Raw genomic sequence first — 25,292 nt, 5'->3', positions numbered from 1 at the left:
TCAACATTCCTACGAAGCAGGTATTAAGTATAATTATGAACATTCAGGTCAGGAATACGGAGGGATTAACTTAGTCGGAGCTCCCACACCTCTGAACTGCTCACCGAGGAGAGAACTCAAACACACACACGTTTCTCCCAAAGCAGCGTCTCCTCATTGTTCTCCATTTCTGCCCGCACCCTCCCAGTTAATAAACACGCACGTTATCAGATTTCTATGACTTTTTCTCCACAGACTTCAGAGAGCCGGGTCTGTCCGACTGGAACGTCCAGGAACAAACAAAGCTAGTCAGAAAGTCTCTTAAAGTGAGGACAAGGAGACTTTAAGGAAAGGAGGAAGGCCTTTCAAACTCTGGCATGCATTTCTATTCTTCCAAGGGAAGGAAGGCTCTCGCCAGATATCAAGTTGTTATTTTCTTTTTTTTAGCAGATCTCCAAGGCAGCACTTCCTGCCTAGAACTAAAGACGGGACAGGCTTGTATCACAGAGGCTTGTCAGTTCCAATCTTTCACTCTTGCACAGAAGCTGCACAGTGAAACACTGGCACCAGAAACCACTCCCTTACTGGTAGCGGGCCCAAGTGATCACGGAATAAGCCAAATGGGAATAACCTGCAGGCCCGAGAAAAGTTGGGCCTCTTGCCCGGCTCTCTACTGTTGGCTCTCTCTTGGTCACGCTGCTGCTCTGGCCGGAAAAGGTTATAGCTCACAAGGTGAGGAGGGGGTCTGGCCCTCTCCCAGTCTTTGCCGTATCTGCTCTCAGAGCATCCCGCTTCCTTCTCAAGTTTTAAAGCTCGGCCCATCTGCCTCTGACACCCAATGGCATCAGGGAAGTGTCGACTATCGGCCTCCTGGGGTCACGGGTATTTCGGGCCTACTGACACCATCCCCGTCCCCGACAGTCCTCCTCTCCAACCTGTCTTCCGTCCCAGCTTTTTGATGATTTCTCCCTCCCGAGGATTCTGCAACCCTCCAGCTCCACCTTCCATCGGCTGCTTACCGACTGAAACACACCTCTGATTTCATCACAGGCAGGTACGCCACTGGGATCAAACCCTCAGCATTCCCCACTTCCTAGACCCAAATGTCACCTCACACCATAATCCCGTTTCTGAGCCAAGTCTCTCGGCCCTCATAGACTTTCGGTCTCCTAACCGCGTCCACCTACTCTGAGCCTGCCTGATTCCATCAGCCTCTACTCGGCCCTGGACTCCAGTGTCCACTTCCAGAAACCCCCTGTACTCTTGTCCACCTCAACGCGTCCTGAATCTCTTGCCCTTTCCCGTGCTGGTGCTTTCTCTACCCTTGTACTTGTGTAGACGAGTGTTCCTAGCAGGGCCAAAACCCTATGCTGACTCCATGACACAATTTTTCACTTTTCCTTCAACTTGAACCTTACCACAGAAAGACAATGCTATTTATCCCAACTGCCCTGGACCATTTCTGCTGTGCTGTACTCCCTTCCTGGCAAGTGCAGCCTGCAGGGTAGAAGATGAAAGGAAAGGGGGATGGGTGAAGATATGGACTGGGCTGGGAAGTAGGAAGTGGGAGAACCAGGTCTGAAGGTTGTCTGCTCCACTAATCAATCAAATTTACTGAGGCCTTACTGTGTGCAGAACACTTTATTAAGCACTTGGGAGAGGTTGATATAACAGGGTTGGTAGACACGTCCCCTATTGTTTCCTGGGTCCGGCCAGGTGTACGGGTAGCTCATTTCTGGGTCAGACTTTCCATTTCCTCCTTGAGTTTCCTGTCCCTCCCTCCACCTCTTCCCTCCCAGTTGCCTAATTTAAAATAAAATTGAATCCATCAGGTGTCATTTCCCCCCAGGAATCCTTTAATAATAATAATGATGACGATGGCATTTGTTAAGTGTATACTGTGGGTCAACCACTATTCTAAGCGCTGGGGTAGCTAAAAACTAATCGGGTTGGACATAGTCCTTGTCCTATATGAGGCTCACAGTCTTGATCCGCATTTAACAGATGAGATAACTGAGGCACAGAGAAATGACTTGCCTAAGGTCACAGAGCAGACACCTGGTGGAGCTGGAATTAGAACCCAGCTCCTTCTAATTCCCAGGCCCGTGCTCTATCCGCCAGGCCAAGCTGCTTCCCAACCATCTACTCTAGTTATACCGGGAGCTGAAGATATATTTGCATCGGGTCCAGCTACCTAAACCCCTCCCATCTTAGACCCATTTCCACTCACGTTTAAAAGGAAACAAACAACAATCCGCCCCCCGACTCACACCATTCTTTTTCCTTCCTATGTCTTGGAGCACCTTCTCTTCAGCCTTCAAACATGGTCAAAACCCTAAATCTGAAACAACTCTCTCAAATCCAGCCATAGTCCTGGTCTGGTCTCTCTTCCCTTTAGCTCCAAGCTTCTGCAACAGGCAGGCCCCACTGGCTGCCTCCATTCCGTGTGTCAACCTTTTCCTTAACCCCACACAATCTCTTCCAGCTGGACTGCTAGGTTTAAGATCTCACCAGTTCACAGACTCTTCTGGCCAAACCCCTGGTCTCTTTTTCCAGGCCAATTTTTCCTAAGGGGACCAGAAGTCCCGTGTTAGTTGAGATGGTGACGATCTGGGGGATCCCATTCCGCCACCCAGAAGGCCACTAACAGAACACCAGACTGCGAACCCGTTTTGGGGAAGGGATTGTCTCTACTTGTTGCTGAACTGTATTTTCCAAGCGCTTAGTATGGTGCTCTGCACACAGTAAGCGCTCAATAAATACGACTGAATGAATGTGGGGAGGAGGGACCAGGGTGAAGGCCCCGGAGCAGAAGGCAGGTGGAGGAGAAGAAGCTCCCCAGTTTCTACCTTCTCAGTCATGGCCCCTACCCCCTCTTGGAAGCCCTCCAAGCAGCATGACCTAGTGGATAGAGCAAAGGCCTGGAAGTCAGAAGGGCCTAAGTCCTAATCCCAGCTCTGGCACTTGTCTGCTGTGTGACCTTGGGCAAGTCACTTCTCTTCTCTGGGCCTCAATAACCTCATCCGTAAAATGGGGAGACTGTAAACCCCACATAGGACAGGGACTGTAGTCCAAACCGATTTGCCTGTACCTACCCCAGCGCTTAGCACAGTGCCTGACACATAGTGCGCACTTGAATAAAATTTTTTAAAAAACCCTCTATTTTATTCATGATCTCTCTCCTGCCTTCAATCCCTCTCTTCTCCTTGAAATGTCCTCCTATCTCTAGAAACCCTTTTTTGCTCCTCTTTTGTATTCTTTACTCTTCTAATCTCCACATAATTTTTTCAAAGCTCTGCATATAATAAAAGCAGAGATACAGTTCTTGCCCTCATGGCACTTACAACTCTAATGTGGGGGAAATTCAGACCCAGAGGGTTATGCCTACAATGGGAACAAAAAGGAAAACAGAGATACAAGAGGTAGCAAGCAAACAAATAAATGAAGTGGGATAAACAAATCAGAGTCCATTTAAGTACTTGAGGTGACTAAATGGGATGACCAGATGGTTATTGCAAGAGGGGAGGGATGTGGTTTGGCAACTATGAAGGAGGAGGAGCTCCATGCTGGGAGAAGGGTGGATGCAATGGAATTCACTATCTTGGAGCGGGCACCTGATCAGTTTCAATTACCATCTCTTTTTGGATGACTCAAATCTATGTCCCCAGCCACGACCTCTCACCTTCTCCTCAAGCTTGTATTTCCTCCTGCTTCTGGAAAATTGCTCATCTTGGTGTCTCCCAACCACCCGAAGTACAGAATTAATAGCATTTCATGAGCACATCCTGGATGCAGAGCACTGTACTAAGCACTGAAAAAATAACTGAGAAGCAGCGTGGCTTAGTGGATAGAGCATGGGCCTGGGAGTCAGAGGGACCGGGGTTTTAATCCTGGATCTGCCACATGTCTTCTGTGTGATTTTGGGCAATTCACTTCTCTAGGCCTCAGTTACCTCATCTGTAAAATGGGGATTAAGAACGTGAACCCCAAATGGGACACGGACTGTGTCCAACCTGATTAACTTGTTTATACCCCAGTGCTTAGATGAGTACTTGGGACACTTAGTAAGCATTTAACAAGTGCCATCATTATTATTATTATCCGGGTGGGAATTAGACATGGCCCCTGCACCTTGGAAGCTCACAGTCTAAAATGTTTAAAGAGAAAAAGAGGGGGGAAAAACACTACTCTCCCTACAAGTCTATTTATCTATTTTGATGTTATTGATGCCTATTTGTTTTGTTGCCTGTCTCCCCCTTCTAGACTGTGAGCCCATTGTTGGGTAGGGAGTCTCACCTACTCCTAATTTTCCCATCACTGTCACCAGCACCACCGGCCTCCTTTCCCCCGCGCTTACAACCCTGTAGTCATAATCAGAGACGGGGAGGGGACGGCAAGAAACAATCTCATTCAGCCCCCTACCTCCTTCACAATCCACCAACACCTTGCGAGCCTTTGCCAGTAATATTAATATCAACCCGCGGGGGCTTGAGGCTTCTACCAGTTTCAGAAGGTCGGGACGGCTCTGGTTGTGACCGGACTTTTGATGACCTTGGGGGCTGCTTCCCCCCGAGGTCCTTAATTGAGACTTTTCCAGCCGGGAGAGCGAAGAGGCGGTGTCAGCTATTGACAAGCTGACCTTCAGCTGCCCCTTAAACCGGACCCAAGGTGGTGGGGGGGGAAGAAGTTGCCCTCCACCTGGTCCATTTCACCAAGCCGACCATCCATCCTCCCTGCTCCAGCCGGGAGGGAGACGAGCAGGAGAGGCAGCATTACGGCGCCTTGGCTTCCAGAATGTCGAGACGACTGTTTTTGTGGCTCGGAGTTGCGTGGAGCCTGACGCTCTGCCATTTTTTAACGATACTTGTTAGGTGCTTACTATATGCCACGCACTGTACTAGATACAAGCTAATCAGGTTGGAAACCATCCGAATCCTCCACGGGGCTCACAGTCTTAACCTCCAGTTCACAGATGAGGGAACTGGGGCCCAAAGAAGTCAAGTGACTTGCCCGAGGTCAGATGGTAGACAGTGACGGAACGGGGATTAGAACCCGGGTCCTCCTGACTTCCAGGCTGGAGCTCTACCCACTGACCTCATTTCTTCTCTTGCTGGTACATGGTTGTCCTCTTTTATACTGTTTTTATAATCTCATCCTTCCTCGTGTGTCCATTACCTATCCCCTTTCCCCTCTCTTATTTTCATATTGTGAGCCCTCTGTAAAAGGCCAGGGACCCCGTCTAATCTTCACCTGTTCATTTTTCCCCAGCGCTCAGTACAGTGCTCCGTACAAAAGTACAAGTGCTTTGCACACAGTAAGGACTCAATAAATACGATTAGTAATAAAATATTAATAAAAAAGTGCTCAGTGCCATTAAGGCCACTATTTCAGAACCAGCCCTTTTTCTTTCCCTTAGCCACAGATCTAGATGCACTGTTTACTCACAAACCTACATTACTGGAACCGCCTTCTCACCAATGATCCTGTCTCCACCCTCTCATCTACCCTGGCAGTACAAGAATCATTTCTACAGCATATCTGTGTGCAGGTCACTCCTCAAAAACCCAACAGGGAATTTTCCCATGATTTTCCGAAGCCTACCCACTCATCTCACCTCCCTAAAGCCAGGCTCGGGCCAACTCCCTCTGTAATACCCTCAATCATATTTTTTGAGCGCTTAATGTGTGCAGGGTACTGTACTAAGTGCTTGAGAGAGCACCACACAATATCACAGACACACTTCCCGCCCACAACAAGCTTTCAGTCTTGAAGGACTCCAAACGTCTTTGTCAAAGCAAAGACTGCTCTCCAACTCCCCTTCAAAACTCTTTGCCCCTCCTCCTTGTACAAGCCTGCCCATACTTCTCCCTCCTCCCTACTGCCCTAGTTAAGCCAGTCGCTCAACGTAAAAGTATACCGTGTCTTGAAAAAATATGATTTGCACTCTTGTATTATTCGCTCTTAGCTTGTGCCTTTATCTAAATGGATCGCTCGCATTGTCTTGAGTGCTTGTCTCACCCATTAGATGGCAAACTCCTTGAGATTCCGGAAAGCTTTATCATCTTATGTAAATTCCCAGAGCAGCAAGAAAGAGGCCCTCAAATACTGCTGACAATCTGCTGTTTCCTCTGCTCATCTAGGGCACAGATCAGTGGTGTTTACGGAGCACTTACTGTGTGCAGAGCACTGTACTAGAGTACGACACAAGAGAGTTGGTAAACGTGATCCTTACTCTCAAGTTTACAATCCAGTACCCTCAACCCTACCTAGACCCATTTTTCACGAGTTCTTCACTCCACCTTGTCTGCCTTTTCTTGAGCGGCAGGGTGAGGAAGAGCCAGAGGAGAAAGCTGTGGGGGCAAGAGCCAGGCAAGAATACATCTCTCTCTCTATATAGATTATTGTACATTCCAAGCGCTTAGTACAGTGCTCTGCACACAGTAAGTGCTCAATAAATACAACTGAATGAATTAATCTATTTATATTATATGGGCAGGGAATGTGCCCGATGTTATATTGTACCCCTCCCAAGCACTTAGTGTTTTGCACATAGTAAGCGCTCACTAAATATGATTGAATGAACAGTATTATGGCATTTGTTAAGCACTTGCTTTGTGCTAAGCACCGAACTAAGCGCTAAGGTTGATGCAAGGTAATCAGGCTCACGGTCCAGGAAAACAGACGAGCTTCACTGAACCTGGATGTGGTGAAATTGAGGAGGGGGGGAGGGAGGGAGGGGTCAGTGGGCAGAGCACATAAAATTTTTACATACTAGATTTCTTTCAAGGTCTCCTTCCAAACTCTCAATTACTCCAGGTCAACGGGGCAGGGATGGGGAATTCTAGACTTTATACAGCACACTCCATTACCACTCAAACATTAAATAATTACACAGGCAGGATGGTATTGTGATGTCTCACACTCCAGGTGTGGTTAAAATCTAGGTATAGACTGTAAGTGTCTCTCCCGGAGCCTCCCTGTTTTATTTTACTTCCTCTCTTCCTCCTCTCTTCCCCACCCCTCAAGTTAAACACCCTTGTGGTCTGTGTACACACACATACACACACCCCCTACACGCACACAAAACACACACAAACTTTAATTGAGGATGAGACTGTGGGCCTGTCAACTTCTCTGGGATGAAATGCTCTTCTCTGATTGAATTAATTCCGCACGCACACAGGGTGTGAAGCAATAAGACCCACAGATAGCTCTTCTGGAAACTTACACTGGCAACGTTTTCCTGTCGTACCAGCAGGAGAGAGGGAAGGGGGTGGGGAGGGAGGCAAGGCAGAAACGAAGGGGGTGGCATATTCAGGATCTCTGGTGGCAAGTGACCCCCGTTCTAGGGTGCGGGCCGGTTCTACTGCTCCGGGGTCTCCCACACTTCAGAGACGGGGCAGCATGGCGTAGTGGAGAGCGCACGGGCCTGGGAGTCAGAAGGTCATGGGTTCGAATCTCAGCTCCGCCACTTGTCTGCTGTGTGACCTTGGGCAAGTTGCTTTACTTCTCTGTGCCTCAGTGACCTCATCTGTAAAATGGGGGTTGAGAGTGGGAGCCCCATGTGGGACTAGGGACTGTGTCCAATCTGATTTGCTTGTATCCACTCCGGTGCTTAGGACTGTACCTGGCACATAGTAAGCACTTAAATACAATTATTATTATTATTATTATTAAAAGCAACAAGAGGGGCCAGAAAGAAATGTGGGCCAGAAGCACTGAATTCCAGATCACAGCTGCAGAGGCGTGACCAGAAACCGGCAGGCCAGGCTGGATGGTCTGGAATGCCACCCTCTACCAGAGTAATAATAATAATGATTATATGTTTAGCGCTTACTATGTGGCAGGCACTGTACTAAAAGTTGGGTTAGATACAGGCAAATCGAGTTGGACATAGTCCCTGTTCCACCTGCGGCTCTGGCTTAGTTCCCATTTTACAGATGAGGGAACTGAGGCACAGAGAAGTGAAGTGACTTGCCCTAGCTTAGACGGTAGGGGTTGCCCATATCCATCAGAGGAGTCAGGCTGAGACGCCGGCACTTTTTTTCTCGTCCCTATGTTTGGAGGGGTTAAAGGCGGAGAAGGAAATGTACTAGTTAGAATCAAGTGGTAACGTACAAAGAAGAGAGCAGTACCTCAGTACAAAGTATCTCGCTGGCCACGTTTTCAGTCCGATTGCTATCTTAGTTCTCTCAAGAAATACGCCACATTTATTAGGGATCAAGAGCGGGAATTCCAAGATTAGGACTGTCAGACTTGGTGGGCGTGATAGGGCAGGGCTGACCCTTTCCTCAAGCTCCCCTGCGGGGATCCCCGCTTTCTCCCCACAGATGTGGTCCTGCTGCACCTCTGATTTGGGCTCCCAATCGGCCGAGATGAAGAGCGGTGGCAATCAACCGTCGGCACCGTCCTAAGAGCTTGGGAGAAAACAGTATGAGACACATTCCTTGCTCACAGTGAGTTTATACTCTAGAGGAGAATCGCGCTCAGAGACCAGATACAGGTGACTCTAACCATATGGTCATACTCTGGTAACCTCCATCTGCAGAGCTAATTTCTGCCCTCCGTCCCAGCCCACTCTGGCTCCTCTGAGTACTAACCGGTTAGCTGGGCTGAGAATTCAGTCAGTCCGCTTCTCCCAAAGCCGCCATTCTCCTTAAATGTACCAATGTTATTTACTGGGCCCGGAACGTCATTTTGGCCTCAGAGAGTGTCCAGCAAAAGATCGAGAGTTGCAGAAGAATGGGGGCTGCCAGAGGGCCCAAGAAACCAAAGACTGTAGCCACGGGTAATCATCACATACTAAGTTAGCAAATGTAGACTTACAAAAAAGTATATATAGAAAGTCTACATATAAGCAGCGTCTATATATAAAGTCTAGTATTCTTATATATAGGTATAAGTATGTGTATGCATGTATGTATATATATGCAAATACACAAACTAGTGTGTATATGAAAACACTAACTAATTGAATGATTAAACCACCCAGGACAAATGGCTGATTTTACTGAAAGCTCTCCATGGTCGGAGATCCCTCAGCTCCTCTTTAGCCTATTTATTTCTAACCAAAAGTATTAAACTGTGGGGTCCAAAAGCAACACACCCCAGTGGCCTATTGGCTTCTTTGAAAAAAAAAATATTGCACTGCTAATGCATAGTCAGTCTGCGGCCCACTACGTCCGCCAGAATTTCTTCATTCAATCGTATTTATTGAGCGCTTTCTGTGCTCTTAGCTTAGAGCACTGCACTAAGTACTTAAGGGAGGACAATATAACCGAGTCCCTAACCACAAAGAATTTGCAGTGCAGAGGGAGTCTAGACTGTAAGGGGGGGAGTTTTCCTCAGCTTGGATCCATGTGGGTTTGAATGTAAATGTATTAACCTGTCCCTATTAAGTGTAATCTGGATCAAATGAACGTCTCCGTAATTTATCGGTATCATTTTCAAATGTATTCCTGCCTTGCGAGGTGTTAGCTACCTAACCCGATTTAATTCAACTACCAACTTAATGAATAATATCAGAAACAAGGCTGATCCACACCAACAGTTGAAGGCACTCGGTCCTGCCAGCAGCTCCCGTCCATCTACGCTGTGCCCAAACCAACCAGCTTTGGGTCACTTTCGATGTAACGAGACGGTATCCAGCTCTCCGGATCACTTTATCTTTGTAGAGGTCGCTCTGGGGAGTGGCCTACCAAATACTGCCTCAATAACAAGGAGTAGATTTAACAGGACGTCTTCTCTCTCGATGCCCAACTTAGGGTTGCAGAGAACACGTCTGTTTGTTATCATACTGTAATCGCCCAAGCGCTTAGTACAGCGTTTTGCACACAGTTAAGTGCTCGATAAATACGACTGAACGAACATCCCCAGTCAGTCTCAAACAGAGCCAAAAAGGATCGCGGCCCTAAGACCTGACGTTATTATCTTGCACCCATTTCCTCAAGCTGCTTTAAATAGGCTGTGAAATGTGACATTATTGGGGTGGCCGGTAACTCACTGTGAACTCTGGGAGTGAAATCTTACAGAATTTTCCCCAGAACAGCTCTCATGTGACACAGCATTAACCCGCCTGGCAATTATTAATACAACTCAATATGAAGAAGACTCCCCCGACCCTGATTAAGCCTCTCAATGATGGGGTGAGAGCACGGTGACGTTAGCGGCCGCTGAGTCTCAGATCCAGGCGGTTTTGTGATCAAAGATTTCACCTGTTCTCTTTACCAGCCACCTCCTAATGTAGAGGGATCAGAGGAGAGTGGATGGGTCAGTGCAAGCCCTCACTACGACTACTATAGAAACACCTCAGGTGCATTCCCTGCTGGCAAGTAGGCAAATACTTTGCCCTTCTTAACCACTGGTTCCTCACAGGGCTCACCCAGAATGGCGAGGGACCAGGATAGTCTTTTCATGGGCACAGGGAGGGAGTGTGCAAGTGAGTCTCGGCGTGACAATCATATCCAAGGGTACAATCTCAGCAGGCCTGTCTCTCAGTTGGATTTACTGAGCGTTTACTGTGTGCAGAGCATTGCCCCTTGTCAGCTGTGTGACTGTGGGCAAGTCACTTCACTTCTCTGTGCCTCAGTTCCCTCATCTGTAAAATGGGGATGAAGACTGTGAGCCTCACGTGGGGCTGCCCGGCTCATCTTCCTGCAGAAACGATCTGGGCATGTCACTCCCCTTCTTAAACAACTCCAGTGGTTGCCTATCAACCTCCGCTCCAAACAGAAACTCCTCACTCTAGGCTTCGAGGCTCTCCGTCACCTTGCCCCTTCCTACCTCTCCTCCCTTCTCTCTTTCTACCGCCCACCCCGCACGCTCCGCTCCTCCGCCGCCCACCTCCTCGCCGTCCCTCGGTCTCGCCCGTCCCGCCGTCGACCCCCGGGTCGCGTCCTCCCGCGGTCCCGGAACGCCCTCCCTCCTCACCTCCGCCAAACTGATTCTCTTCCCCTCTTCAAAACCCTACTTAAAACTCACCTCCTCCAAGAGGCCTTCCCAGACTGAGCTCCTCTTCTCCCTCTACTCCCTCTGCCATCCCCCCTTTACCTCTCCGCAGCTAAACCCTCTTTTTCCCCTTTTCCCTCTGCTCCTCCACCTCTCCCTCCCCATCCTCACAGCACTGTACCCGTCCGCTCAACTGTATTTATTTTCGTTACCCTATTTATTTTGTTAATGAATTGTACATCGCCTCGATTCTATTTAGTCGCCATTGTTTTTACGAGATATTCTTCCCCTCGACTCTATTTATCGCCATCGTTCTCGTCTGTCCGTCTCCCCCGATTAGACCGTAAGCCCGTCAAACGGCAGGGATTGTCTCTATCTGTTGCCGACTTGTTCATCCCAAGCGCTTAGTACAGTGCTCTGCACATAGTAAGCGCTCAATAAATACTATTGAATGAATGAATGAACAACCTCATTCCCCTGTATCTACCCCAGCGCTTAGAACAGTGCTCTGCACGTAGTAAGCGCTTAACAAATACCAACATTATTATTATTATTATTATTAAACGCTTGGGAAAGTACAATATAACAGAGTTGGTAGACACTTTACCCGCTCATCACGAGCTTAGTCTTCTTTCTCCAAGGACACTACAGTAAGGTTCATTAACTTCTTTAGCTAATGACTGCAAGGCACTAGGACAGGACTAGGGCATGGTGATTTAATCACAACACTTTTGCTCCAAATCTGAACTTGCTTGGGACATGTTACTGTAGTTTTGGGCAAGGTAAATTCTGTTGCCTGATCTACGGAGATAAAGCCTCCATGGGGAAGTGGCTGGGCGGGTGAAGAAAGTTTGTTTGTTGTTCATCCACGCACCCGGTGAAGAAGAGAGAAAACAAAAGCAGTGGCGTCTAGTGGAAAAAACCCTGGGTTGGGAGTCAGAATCCTTGCAATCTATGCCTCCCCCTTGGCCTCCGATTGATAGGATTTCCATTGCTTTTTTTTTTTATGGCTTTAAGTGCTTACTATGTGTCAAACGCTGTTCTAAGCACTGGGGTAGGTACAAGGTAATTAGGTCAGACACAGTCCCTGTCCCGTATGGGGCTCACAGACCAAGGTAGGAGGGGGAACAGGTATCCACATTTTACAGTTGAGGAAACTGAGGCACAGAGAAGTAAAGTGACTTGCCCTAGGCCACAAAGCAAAGCAATCGGTAGAGCCGAGAACCAACTGGCTGGCCACTTCTCGATGTCTGCCTATAAAACGGAGGTGACACCACTCTGGCAGCCCTGCTTTCAACCTCAAACAGATGCCTACGACTACCAGGACTACTTTAAAGTGGAGTTCCTGTAAAGTTCACTACTTTGATGCCCAACGGAAAACTGACCCAATATGATCTGTCACCTTCCTTCATTCAACTCATTCAATCGTATTTATTGAGCGCTTATTGAGTGCAGAACACTGTACTAAGCACTTGGAAAGTACAATTCGGCAACAGAGACGATTCCTACCCAACAACGGACTCAAAGCCTAGAAGGCGGGGGACAGACAACGAAACAAAAGTAGAGAGACATGAACAGCATCAAAATAGATAAACAGAATTATAGATATATTGAAATATATCACCTTATTTTTGGTATTATGTGCTGTGTGTTAAACTTTGGGCAGACACAAGATAATCCGATCAGTCACAGTCTCTGTCCCATTTTGGGCTCACAATCTAAGAGACGTTACAAGGGTCTGAGAGTTTTCCCCTCCCCTCATTCTATCGGGCCTATCATCTCCTAGACCTCCCCCTGCTGCCTTCACCGAGACAGACTGAGGCTGAAGAGGACAGCGTACAATCAGCCTTCGAGTTTCGTGAAAGAAATGGGCTACAGAATAGTATACACGATGGGAACCATTGTCGTAATTTCAGACGACATTTTATAATGGAAAGGACCTCTAACATACAAATAAAAAATGAAAAACATGACCTTTGAGGAACCTTGGCTGGAGCCAACTGGGCCTAGTGAGTAAATAAAACCATTAATACAGCCTGGTGCCTGGAGTCTCTGTAAAACAAAGGGGCCGTTCGACACATACCTGGATCTGAGAAGCTTAATGTTTTAATCTTTAGTGGGTATTTTAGTGATGGAGTTGCTGGAACCCCAGCAGGACTCCACTCTACTTGGCATTTTAGGTTAGGTCGATAAGGCAAATACTATCAACATCTTAATTTGAGGAGTTCATTTAGAATCGGTCTTTTGTCCTTAACTTGTCTCTTTCCTCGCTTTATCCGCACACTTCTCTGCTTGCTTTTTTTTAAAAGCATACTGAATTAGTGTCCTTCATTCACCCCCAATTTAGGGATCTTGGAATTCACATACATTCTTGTTCTACTTTAATTGCTTCTGCTGTTTATACCCCTTATGCTCCTGATTTTGGAACCACGCAGAACGCTGACAATTCCTTTCCCGATTTTTCAAGCGGTGATCTACTTGAAAAAAGACCTCTCCACTAGCATAAATTTAAACTTCCTCCCGATACTTCGATCTTCCCTCGGGTGCAGTCGAGTGGAATGAAATCCCAGGGTGGGCATCGTCGTCTTTCCAACTTCGGTCCTCACAGAGGGAACAATTCCATCAACGGCAGCCTCTTGAAAACAATCGGCCGCTAAGGCAACGGTTCATTCAAAGCCGTTGAGGTCAATGAGGCATTTCCGCGGTGAAAATACCTAACGAGCGAGAAGGGCCTCCTATAGATTCATCATAAACACCTTGAAGCCACAGATGACAGAGGGCACTTTTACAGATTCACACTGAAGAATTCGTTCGCTATGCTGATTCATCTTACGACGGGTCACGCTCCCGAACGAGCTTTGAAACGAAACCCCGGTCGGAGGGAACACGAATTTGAGACCGGACTCCCACCGGGGTTGGTTTCAGTCTCCGGCCCGAGAGTTGCCCCGGACTCCTCTCGCTGCGCCCTCCCCATCCTCAAACACGTCCCGGGCCAACCGGCCTCCTTTCAACTGGCCTGCCGGGGTCCGCGCCTGGCTACCGGCCCGGCTTTTAGGGAAACCTTGCGGACGGGCACGAGGGTTTGCCAGCCTTCTCCCTCGTGGAACGCACAGACGTTGAAGGAGGCGGAGTGGACAGGTGCCCGTGGTGGGTCGGTGGCATGAATGACCGGAAAAAATATTAAAATAAAATGACCCAGCCCCTACTCGGCAGAGCCAGGTGAGGTGTGGACCAGAGCGGCTCTCACAGGGAACCGATTTGGGAGGCAGGAGGGCCCACCCTGAAAATGCGTAGCAGTGTGGCCTAGTGGAAAGAGCACGGGCCTGGGAGTCAGAGGACCTGGGCTCTAATTCCGGCTCTGCCAATTGCAAGTTGTGTGACCTCGGGCAAGTCACTTCACTGGGCCTCAGTTCTGCCAATTGTAAAATGGGGATTAAATGCCTTGTTCTCCCTCCTACTTTGACTCTGAGTCCCATAAGGGACAGGGACTGTGTCCAACTTAAGTTGTACCAACACCAGTGCTTGGAACAATGCTTGATACCTTGGAAGCGCTTAGCAAATATCGATGGAAAAAAATATAACAAAAGAACCCACCATGCTTAGGAGGACAGCTCTGACAGGACAGCAGTATGCTTGAGCCGAACCAGACGTGCCCCATTCATTCAATCATATTGACTGAGTGCTTACTGTGTGCGAAGCACTGTACTAGGCGCTTGGGAAGTACACCAGTGTGTGAAGCCACAGGACTAGTGTGTAAGCTCATTGTGGTCAGAGAGTGTGTCTGCTTATTGTGCTACTGCACTCTCCTAAGAGTTTAGTACAATGTTCTGCACCCAGTAAGCGCCCCAAAAATACAACAACCCTAACCTAAAGGTGAAACCGAGACCCGTTGGTTATACCGAGACTTCCTTCTGGCCAGAAATGCCCCGAACGGGAAGTGATAGAGACGTCGAATGGATCCACCATTCCAAGCGCTTAGTACAGTGCTCTGCACAGAGTCAGCGCTCAGTAAATACTTTTGGATGAATCCAAGAGAGCCCCACAAGCCTGATTCAGAGCTCTAGATCACAAAGCTCCTAAGAGTGCAAACCGGTAGACAAACCCAAAGCCGCTAAATGCCAAGCACACACCCGGTCGCATTCAAGAGCCACTGCTGATCCCGATGGAGGTGAATTTGGATTCTCTGGAAATCTGATGAGGGAGTCGACTTTCCAACGAAATAGAAAAGCACTTGTGGAATCTCGGGGCGTTTTGAGGGTCAGGTGTTCTTCGGGCCACCGGTCGATTCTCTTCCCTGCTGATTCAAAGTCCCTTCAACAGAGGGAGGGACGGTATCATTCTTTCCACCTCTTCTTTCAGCTGCCACTAAATGACAATTTATCCGCCTTCCTCGGGTAAGATTTCAGCAAGTTTCCTTTCTCCCGTGCGCGTACACCAGAATTAGACACTCAACACGACACGGTCCAAACCGGACGAGAGAAAACCAGAGTAGAGTCTCCTGCGTTCAATTTCCCGATAAAGGTGACAAACAACACACCTGCCAGAGGGTGCCACCCCACTCTACCTTAGCATTCAGGCCCTGACAAACTCCATCACCCCCAAGATTCCACGTTACTGCGTAATTGGGTCCTCGCCGCCATTCGGGAAACCCCGTCTTTCTCCCTCTTCTGATGTTATCTCGGCTTAGGTGTCAGGGACCCTTCCGAAGTCCAAGAGACCCCAGAGAGCACTGTGAGTTGTGCCCAAAACCCCCAGAATTCGGGAGGGGTTGAATAAATGGCAGCCCTTGAGCTGAGACTGGAAACTGCTGCCTTCCCCGAATATACACTTCATTCACTAGTTCCTCACGCTGCCCAGTATCAAAAACACAGGGTCAGTGAGATTAAAAATGGTAGTTTAATGCGAAGCATCTTACTCGCTTCCATAAAAGTCCCAGCTAAATGCTGAGCAAGAGGGCGAGAATGGAACTAAGAAGCATTCCACATATGAACAATTTACCTCAAACATATTAACCTTATTTTATTTTTTATGGTATCTGTTAAGCGCTTACTGTGGGCCAGGCACTGTACTGAGCCCTGGGGTAGATCGAGCAAATCAGATCGGACACAGTCCATGTCCCACATGGGGCTCACCGTGTTAATCCCCATTTTTCCAACGTACGGAGTGTTTACCGTGCGCAGAGCACTGTACTAAGGCCTGGGGAGAGTACAACGTAGCGGAGTCGGTAGAAACGCCTCCATCTGATTCAACCTCTCGGACCTATCCCATACGCATAAGAGGAACCTGGTTCACACAGGAAACAAACATTAGACCTCAGTGACCAGATGCAGAAATGACGGCACTTTAATAAAACTTGCTGGGTAGAAATTGGAAATTCCTGAGAATATACCAAAACATGACTCTTGGCCAACACCCTCCGGGAACACTCTAAGTTTTGTGGAGGTTTGCAGGCAGTGAGCCATCTCAAAATATGACCGGAGAAAGGAGAAAAACTATAAATTACATCTAGAGTCCTGAATTTAGGATTTACTATCCCACGGTGCTTCTGATGTTTCTCTTATCCCAGTTTACAGAAAAAGCCTGGACAGTGAGTCAACACCAAACAAGATCTAAAAATAAAAATAACAATAATCGTGGCATTTGTTAAGCGCTATGTGCCATGTACTGTACTAAGCGCTGGGGTAAATACGAGATCAATGGGTCCCACACGAGGCTGACGGTCTAGGTAGGAGGGAAAACAGGGATTGAATCCCCAGTTTGCAGATGAGGGAACTGAGGCAGAAAGAAGTGAAATGACTGTCCCAAGGTCACGCAGCAGGCACGTGGTGAAGCCAGGATCAGAACTCGGGTCCTCTGACCCCTAGGCTCAGCCTCTTGGCCGCGTGGCTTCGTTTTTCTAGTTTTCAGAACTTTCAGCTGGACCTTCGATTACCCCAAATCACCTAAGCGATGATCTTTCTCATTTTAGACTTTGCGTCTAATCACAACCTAGGTTGTCCGGTTCTAATCGGGTGGACCGATGGTAAAGTTCCGTCTTCAACTATTAAAACTCGGCCTGACAGCGCTACTTCGTCTAGGAATCACCTGGCGCGGCTTCACACGCCCAGGGAACTGCCCCTTCGGCTTTGGGGGTGTTTCCCGAAGAGGGATGCTCAACTTTACGAGGGAAAAAGGAATGCGTGTGGAGGAGGCAAAAGGGAAGTGGAGAGGCACCATTACGGGACACCCTTCACAAACGGCTATCATCATCGTCAATTAACATTTATACGTGTTTACAAAGCGCATGGCTGGACACCGAGTCACTGTCCTGGGGAGTCAGAGAGCCAGGGCACTGAGGATAGTTTGTTTTTTGGGTTTTTTTAGTGGAATCTGTTAAAAGCTTACTATGTGCCAGGCACTGTACTATGTGCTGGGGTAGATACGAGCTAATCAGGTTGGACGCAGCCCACGTCCCATACGGGGCTCGCGGTCTTCATCCCCATTTTTGCAGATGAGGTAACTGAGGCCCAGAGGAAGTGAAGTGACTCAACCAAGGTCACACAGAAGAGCAGAATCCAGCTCTTCTGACTCCTAGGTTCGTGTTTTACCTTCTAGGGGGTAACGTGCCTGCCCTGTGACTCGTTGAGAGTTAAGAACCATATCTTCCCACTAGACTGGGAACTTTCTGAGGACAGGGATCATGTCTACCAGCTCTACTGGATGTGCTGAGTACAGTGCTCTGTTTAATAAACGCCACTCACTGATTTCTCTCTACGGAGTGGGAGCCCAATATATGTTTCCCGCTGATTAACCGACGTTGATCAGCTGGTGGGGGGGAGCATTTGAGAGAGATTTAAGCCTTTAAATCAGTTACACTTGGCTATCCCTCTGTTAAAGCTCTGCCACTCGTCAGCTGTGTGACTGTGGGCAAGTCACTTAACTTCTCTGTGCCTCAGTTACCTCATCTGTAAAAACGGGGATGAAGACTGTGAGACTCACGTGGGACAAACTGATTCTCCTGTACCTACCCCAGCGCTTAGAATGGTGCTCTGCGTATAGTAAGCGCTTAACAAATACCAACATTATTATTATTATTATTAAAGACAGCAATGTCTAAACAGTCACCGAATCCGTCCGTCGTGCAAAATCTGCTTGGCGGAATGCATGAGACTACAATCCGCAAGCGTGATAAATGTGAAAAGACGCTTTAAATCCCAAAACTCACGCCGATACTTCTACTTCTACATTTAAGTTCGTATAATCGGCAACCCCCAAGGAGATTCAGAAGCGATCTTGCCTTCTGCCACATCAGACGGGCTAAGCTATTCTTCCCCAGTCGGAAAGGCGGAGGAAATGAAGGATGAAGGATGAAGAATGAATTTCGCCCACTGCCGGTTTTTTCCGGCAACGAAAAACTTTCACACCTTAGGCGAAGCTCTGGATCCTGAAAAGGTGGAAATACAACGTAGACACAATACTCTTTGACTTTCGACCATCCTCGGAACGCACCCCATAAAGGGGAGCTCTACAGAGACAACTGGCGAAGCGGTGTAGCCCAGCGGGCAGGGTTCGCACCTGGGAGTCGGACGGAACCGGGTTCTGACAGCTCCGCCGCTTGTCCGCTGCGTGACCTTGGGCGAGTCACTTCATTCCCCTGTGCCTCGGTTGGAAAACGGGGTTTGAAACCGTGAGCCTCCCGTGGGACGCGGTCTCTGTCCGACCGATTACCTTCCATCTACCCCGGCGCTTCGAAGAGTACCCGGGACGCAGCGAGCGCTTGAATGCCATAAAAGAATAATAAAAACCGCCTTTTCACACCGTCAGCGCTCCAAAATTCCCACCCCGCACTGTACAGCTGATCCGACTGATGACGTAGGTCAGTCTGAGCCGTCGCTATAAACTTCCTTAAGTACTACTGAAGTGTCCCCGTGCTCCGAATCCCTTAACCACAGACTCGGTCTGACCCCGAGAAAGTAAAACCACTAAAACCCGAAATGACACGGCTGTTGACCCGCCTAAAATTGCCATCAGCCTTCGCCGTCCTGTTTACGCTCCTCACTGCTTTTCCCAGAGGCTAATAGAGAGTTGGGGGGCGGTCTTTAAGGGGTCCAGACGTGGAACCGAGGGCGGAGAATGTCTCCGTTACATTCATTCATTCGATAGTATTTGTTGAGCGCTTACTACGTGCAGACCACTGTACGGAGCGCTTGGAACGGACAATTCGGCAACAGATAGAGACAGTCCCTGCTCAGTGACGGGCTCACGGTCTAATCGGGGGACACAGACGGCGGAGCAAAACAGAACAAAAACGAGACAACGTATCGTACTCTCCCAAGCGCCTAGTACAGTGCTCTGCACACAGGAAGCTCTCCGTAAATACGACGGACTGAGGACGCCGGGCTATCCGCCCTATTGGAGCGTGTTCTCCCAGGCGCTTAGTACAGTGCTCTGCAGACAGTAAGCTCTCAGTAAATACTCTGAGGGAAGCTGTCTACCCACCCTCTCGTGGCATGCTCTCCCAAGCGCTTAGTATAGTGTTCTGCACCGCGTAAGCACTCGACTAATACAACTGACTGAAGGAACCTGTCTATCTGAGAGAAGTAGCAGGGTGTAGTGGATAGAACACGGGCCCGGGAGTCAAAAGGCCCTGGGTTCTAATCCCGCTCCTGATTACCCTGTATATCCCAGTGCTTAGAACAGTGCTCTGCACACAGTAAGCACTTAATAATTACCAAAAAAAAAAAAAAGGTCTGCCGCGTGACCTTGGGCAAGTCGCTTCACTTCTCTGTGCCTCAGTTCCCTCCTCTGGGGATTGAGACCGTGAGCCCCACGTGGGACGGGGGACCGTGTCCGACCCGATTAGTTTGTATCTCCCCCAGCGCTTAGAACGGTGCTCGACACATACTAAGTGTTTAACAAATACCATCATTTTTATTAACAAGGATGGTGTGTTTTCTATGTGCCAAGCCCTGTGCTAAGCTCTAGACATAATGAAATCAGATCAGGCACAGCCCCGGTCCCACATGGGACTCGCAACCTAAGGAGGTGGGAGAACAGGTGTTCCCTCCCACCCCAGCGCTCAGTACAGTGCCTGGTATATAACAGGTGCCTCATACCAGAATTATTATTATTATTACTGCCCACTCTGTCGTAGCGTGCTCTCCCAAGCGCTTAGTACAGTGCCGTGCACCCAGGAAGCGCTTACTGTATATCACTGATTCACTGATTGACAGCTTTAGATGGACACCCACCCCACTAAGCCTGAGTGTGGGCAGATTCAATCGATGGTATTTACTGAGCGCTCCCTCTGGGCAGAGCACTGTGCTAAGCGCTAGGGAGCAGACGACACCACAGAATGAGCAGGCGTGTTCCTATGAGGAGCACCATGGCCTAGTGGAAAGAGCAGGGGCCTGGGAGTCAGCAAGTCATGGATTCTAATCCTGCCTCCACCACCTGTCTGCTGTGTGACCTTCGGCAAGTCACTTCACTTCTCTGTGCCTCAGTTATCTCATCTATGAAATGGGGATGAAGACTGTGAGCCCTACTCGGGACAACCCGATTAGCTCTACCCCAGCGCTTAGAACAGCGCTTAGCACAGAGCAAGTGCTTAACAAATACCAAAATTTATTATTACACTGACTACTTAGACTGTGAGCGCCTAATGGGGCATGGGCTGTGTCCAACCTGATTAACTTACTCGCTTGACCCCACCCCGGCGCTTAGAACGGTGCTCGGCATATAGTAAGCGCTTCACGAATACTCTCGTTATCATTATTCTTAATGAGGAGGGAGGGCAGGTATTGAGTCTCCATTTTGCAGATGAGGAAACTGAGGCAGGGAGAAATCCGAGTCAGCGTCCCTCTGTCCAGGGTGAAGTTCCCACCCTGGGGCGGCATTCATGGCCTAATAATAATAATAATTGTATTTGTGAAGCGCTTACTGTGTGCCAGGCACTGTACTAAGCGCTGGGATGGATATAAACAAATCGGGTTGGACCCAATCCCTGTCCCACGTGGGGCTCACCGTCCCAATCCCCATTTTCCAGATGAGGTCACTGAGGCCCAGAGAAGTGAAGTGACGTCCCCAAGATCACTCGGTAGACGAGTGGAGGAGCTGGGATTAGAACCCATGACCTAATGGCTCGGGTTCGGCTCTGGGAGTCATTCATTCAATTGGATTTATTGAGCGCTTCCTGTGCGCAGAGCACTGGACTAAGCGCTTGGAAAGTACAATTCGGCAACAGAGAGAGACAATCCCTACCCAACAATGGGCTCACAGTGTCGAGAAGTAGCGTGGCTCAGTGAAAGAGCCCGGGCTTGGGAGTCAGAAGTCTTGGGTTCTAATCCCAGCTCTGCCCCTTGTCTGCTGTGTGACTTCGGGCAAGTCACTTCACTTCTCTGTGCCTCAGTTACCTCATCTATAAAATGGGGATTGAGACTGTGAGCCCCACGTGGGGCAGGGACTGTGTCCAACCCGGCCTGCTTGTATCCACCCCAGCGCTTAGTACAGTGCCTGGTGCATACCTAAGTGCTGAACAAATACCATAGTTAATTATTATTAGAAGGGGGAGACAGACAATAAAACAGGTAATAATAATAATGACGGCATTTGTTAAGCGCTTACTATGTGCAAGGCACTGTTCTAAGCGCTAAATAGGCATCAATAGCATCAGAATAAATAGAATCATAGATATCTACACATTATTAAGCGAGTAATAAATAATATATACCAATAGGCACAAGTGCTGTGGGGAGGGGAAGGGGGAATGGGGAGGGGAGGAGGGGGAAAGGGAGGGCTCAGTCTGGGAAGGCCTCCTGGAAGAGGTGAGCTCTCAATTGGGCTTTGAAGAGAGGGGTGAGTGAGAAGGTCGTGGGTTCCAATAATAATAATAATAGGCTTTGTTAAGCGCTTACTTTGTGCAAAGCACTCTTCTAAGCACTGGCAGGGGAGATATAAAGTGATCAGGTTGTCCGACGTGGGGCTCCCAATCTTCATCCCCATTTGACAGATGAGGTCACTGAGGCCCAGAGAAGCGACTTGCCCAAAGCCACCCGGCTGACAAGTGGCGGAGCTGGGATTAGAACTCACGACCTCCTGCCTCCCCAACCCGGGCTCCTCCTGTCTGCTGCCTCCTGTCTGCTGCGTGACCGTGGGCCACAGTTTCTCTGGGCCTCAGTTTCCTCGTCTGGAAAATGGGGATGAGGTGGGGGGGGGGGGGGGCGCTGGAGCCGTTTGCATCCGCCCTGGACGCTCAGTACAGTGCCTGTCACATAGTAGTGCCTCAGTGACCTCACCTGTAAAATGGGGATGAAGACTGTGAGCCCCAAGTGGGAGAACCTGATTACCTTGTATTATAATAATAATAATAATGATGGTCTTTGTTAAGCGTTTACTAGGTGCCAAGCACTGTTCTAAGCACAGGGAGGGATTCAAGGTGATGAGGTTGCCCCATGTGGGGCTCCCCGTCTTCATTCCCATTTTCCAGAGGTGGTCACTGAGGCCCAGAGAAGAATAATGATAATGATGGCATTTGTTCAGCACTATGTGCCAAGCACTGTTCTAAGCACAGGGAGGGATTCAAGGTGATGGGGTTGCCCCATGTGGGGCTCCCCGTCTTCATCCCCATTTGACAGAGGAGGTCACTGAGGCCCAGAGAATGATAATAATAATGATGGAATTTGTTAAGCGCTTACTCTGTGTCAAGCACTGTTCTAAGCGCCGGGAGGGATAGAAGGTGATGAGGTTGCCCCTTGTAGGGCTCTCAGTTTTCATCCCCATTTGACAGAGGAGGTCACTGAGGCACAGAGAAGAATAAAGATAATGATAGCACTATGTGCCAAGCACTGTTCTAAGCGCTGGGGGGCAGGAATAGAAGGTGATGAGGTTGCCCCACGTGGGGCTCCCAGTCTTCACCCCCATTTTCCAGAGGAGGTCACTGAGGCCCAGAGAGTGATAATCATGATGACGGCATTTGTTAAGCACTTAGTCCATGCCAAGCACTGTTCTAAGCGCTGGGGGGAGGATAGAAGGTGATGAGGTTGCCCACGTGCGGCTCCCAGTCTTCACCCCATTTTCCAGAGGAGGTCACTGAGGCCCAGAGAATGATAATCATGATGATGATGGCAATTAAGCGCTTAGTCCGTGCCAAGCCCTGTTCTAAGCGCTAGGAGGGCTAGAAGGGGATGAAGTTGCCTAATAATGATGGCATTAATTCAGCACTATGTGCCAAGCACTGTTCTAAGCGCTGGGAGGGATAGAAGGTGATGAGGTTGCCCACGTGGGGCTCCCAGCCTTCACCCCATTTTCCAGAGGAGGTCACTGAGGCCCAGTGAATGATAATTATGATGATGATGGCATTTGTAAGCGCTTAGTCCGTGCCAAGCCCTGTTCTAAGCGCTAGGAGGGCTAGGAGGGGATGAAGTTGCCCAATAATGATGACATTAATTCAGCCCTGCGTGCCAAGCACTGTTCTAAGCGCTGGGGGGAGGATAGGAGGTGATGAGGATGCCCACGTGGGGCTCCCAGCCTTCACCCCATTTTCCAGAGGCGGTCACTGAGGCCCCGAGAAGGGGCTCGCCCAAGGTCACCCGGGGGAGGGCGCCCACCACCTCTGACCCACGAGCCCCAGCGCTCAGCACAGGGTGGGCGCTTCCCTAAGCCCAAGCTTATAATTGGGGGGGGGGGGTCACCCATGGGGGGGGGAGGGGCGCTGGCCCCGGGCCCGCCTGCCCCTCCCCCCCCGGGGCCCCCGCTCGTACCTGCGCCCCGGGCCCCGGCCCGCATCGCCGGGGGCGGGAAGGGCCGCCGTCTGCGCTCCGCCTCACGCCTCCATCGCCGATTAATGGGGACGGAAGGACGGACGGCCACGGACGCCCAGCCCGGCCCGCCGCTTCCCACCACTTCCGCCCCCCTCGGCGGCGCCAAATAAGTCCCGCCCGCCGGCCCCCGCCACGGCGCGGCGCCAAACTCGGCCCGGCCCGCGCTTCTGAGCATGCGCGCGTCTCCGCCCCTTCCCTCCCGGCGGCGCCAAATAGGTCCCGGCCGGCGGCCCCCGCGACGGTGCGGCGCCAAACTCGGCCCGGCCCGCGCCTCTGAGCATGCGCACGCACCCCCCTCCCCCACTCCTGACACCGCCCCTTTCCGCCCGGCGGTGCCAAATAGGTCCCTGCCGGCGGCCCCCGTGACGGCGTGGCGCCAAACTCGGCCCGGACCGCGCCTCTGAGCATGCGCGGATCTCCACTCCTTCCCGCCCGGCGGCGCCAAATAAGTCCCGGCCGGCGGCCCCCGCGACGGCACGGCGCCAAACACGGCCCGGCCCGCGCCTCTGAGCATGCGCTCATCCTCGTCCCTTCCCGCCCGGCGGCGCCAAATAGGTCCCGGAGGGGGCGCCAGATAGCTCCCGGAGGGGTCCCGACAAGGAGCATGCGCGATCCCCCCGTGCGATCGCGCTCTGACTCCGCCCCCTTTCTGGCCGGCGGACCGAACCAAGAGGCCCGGCCGGGGAGGGGGGAACGGGACGGGAAGGGGAAAGGGAAGTGGCGCTGGGGGGGGGGGGGGGGCAGAGGGGGAAGGAAATGGAATTGGAAGGGGAATGGGAGAGGGACCAGAGGAAGCAGAGCATGATGGGAAAAAGGAATAGCAAGGAATAATAATTTGTCCTCTTTCCTAGGTGCTTAATAATAATAATAATAATAATAATGTTGGTATTTGTTAAGTGCTTACTATGTGCAGAGCACTGTTCTAAGCGCTGGGGGAGATACAGGGTCATCAGGTTGTCCCATGTGAGGCTCACAGTCAATCCCCATTTTACAGATGAAGGAACTGAGGCCCAGAGAAGTGAAGTGACTTGCCCACAGTCACACAGCTGCCAAGTGGCAGAGCGGGGATTTGAACCCATGACCTCTGACTCCCAAGCCCGGGCTCTTTCCACCGAGCCACGTTGCTTCTCATGGGTCAGGCACTGTACTAAACGCTGGGCTGGCTACCAACAAATTGGGTTGGACACAATCCTAGACCCGTGGGGGGCTCCCAGTCTCAATCCCCATTTTAGAGACGAGGGAACCGAGGCCCAGAGAAGTGAAGGGACTGGCCCAAGGTCACACAGCAGACACGTGGCAGAGCTGGGATTAGAACCCAGGTCCTTCTGACTTCCAGGCCTATGTTTTCTATCCACTACGCCATACAGCTTCTACAATATGACGGGGTAGACGCAATCAAAATATGGATAAATAGGGGAAACAGTGGAAAGTACGAGGGAGTAGATTCAATCCATCAATCCATCGTATTTATTGAGCACTTACAGTGGGCAGAGCACTATATTGAAGCAGCGTGGTTCAGTGGAAAGAGCACAGGCTTCGGAGTCAGAGGTCATGGGTTCGAATTTTAGC

The 25,292-nt window shown here is 49.9% G+C and overlaps 1 protein-coding gene across 7 annotated transcripts in view; it reads right to left on the bottom strand.

The window, feature by feature from the left end:
• Positions 1 to 23,799, bottom strand: part of RALGAPB (Ral GTPase activating protein non-catalytic subunit beta) — a 99,541-nt gene extending 75,742 nt beyond the window's left edge. For 5 of the 7 annotated variants that reach the window (XM_029070057.2, XM_039912958.1, XM_029070058.2 and 2 more), the window contains exon 1: positions 23,664 to 23,799. The gene's annotated coding sequence lies outside the window, so the exon portion shown is untranslated. The remainder of the gene's footprint in view (positions 1 to 23,663) is intronic. The other 2 variants (XM_029070061.2, XM_029070062.2) reach the window with 1 other exon arrangement.
• Positions 23,800 to 25,292: the final 1,493 nt, after the last annotated feature.

Source organism: Ornithorhynchus anatinus, chromosome 8 (genome assembly GCF_004115215.2).
Source record: "Ornithorhynchus anatinus isolate Pmale09 chromosome 8, mOrnAna1.pri.v4, whole genome shotgun sequence".
NCBI classification, from domain to species: Eukaryota; Metazoa; Chordata; class Mammalia; order Monotremata; family Ornithorhynchidae; genus Ornithorhynchus; species Ornithorhynchus anatinus.
Note: the sequence above shows the minus strand (reverse complement) of the source record. Positions and strands in the feature narration are given on the sequence as shown.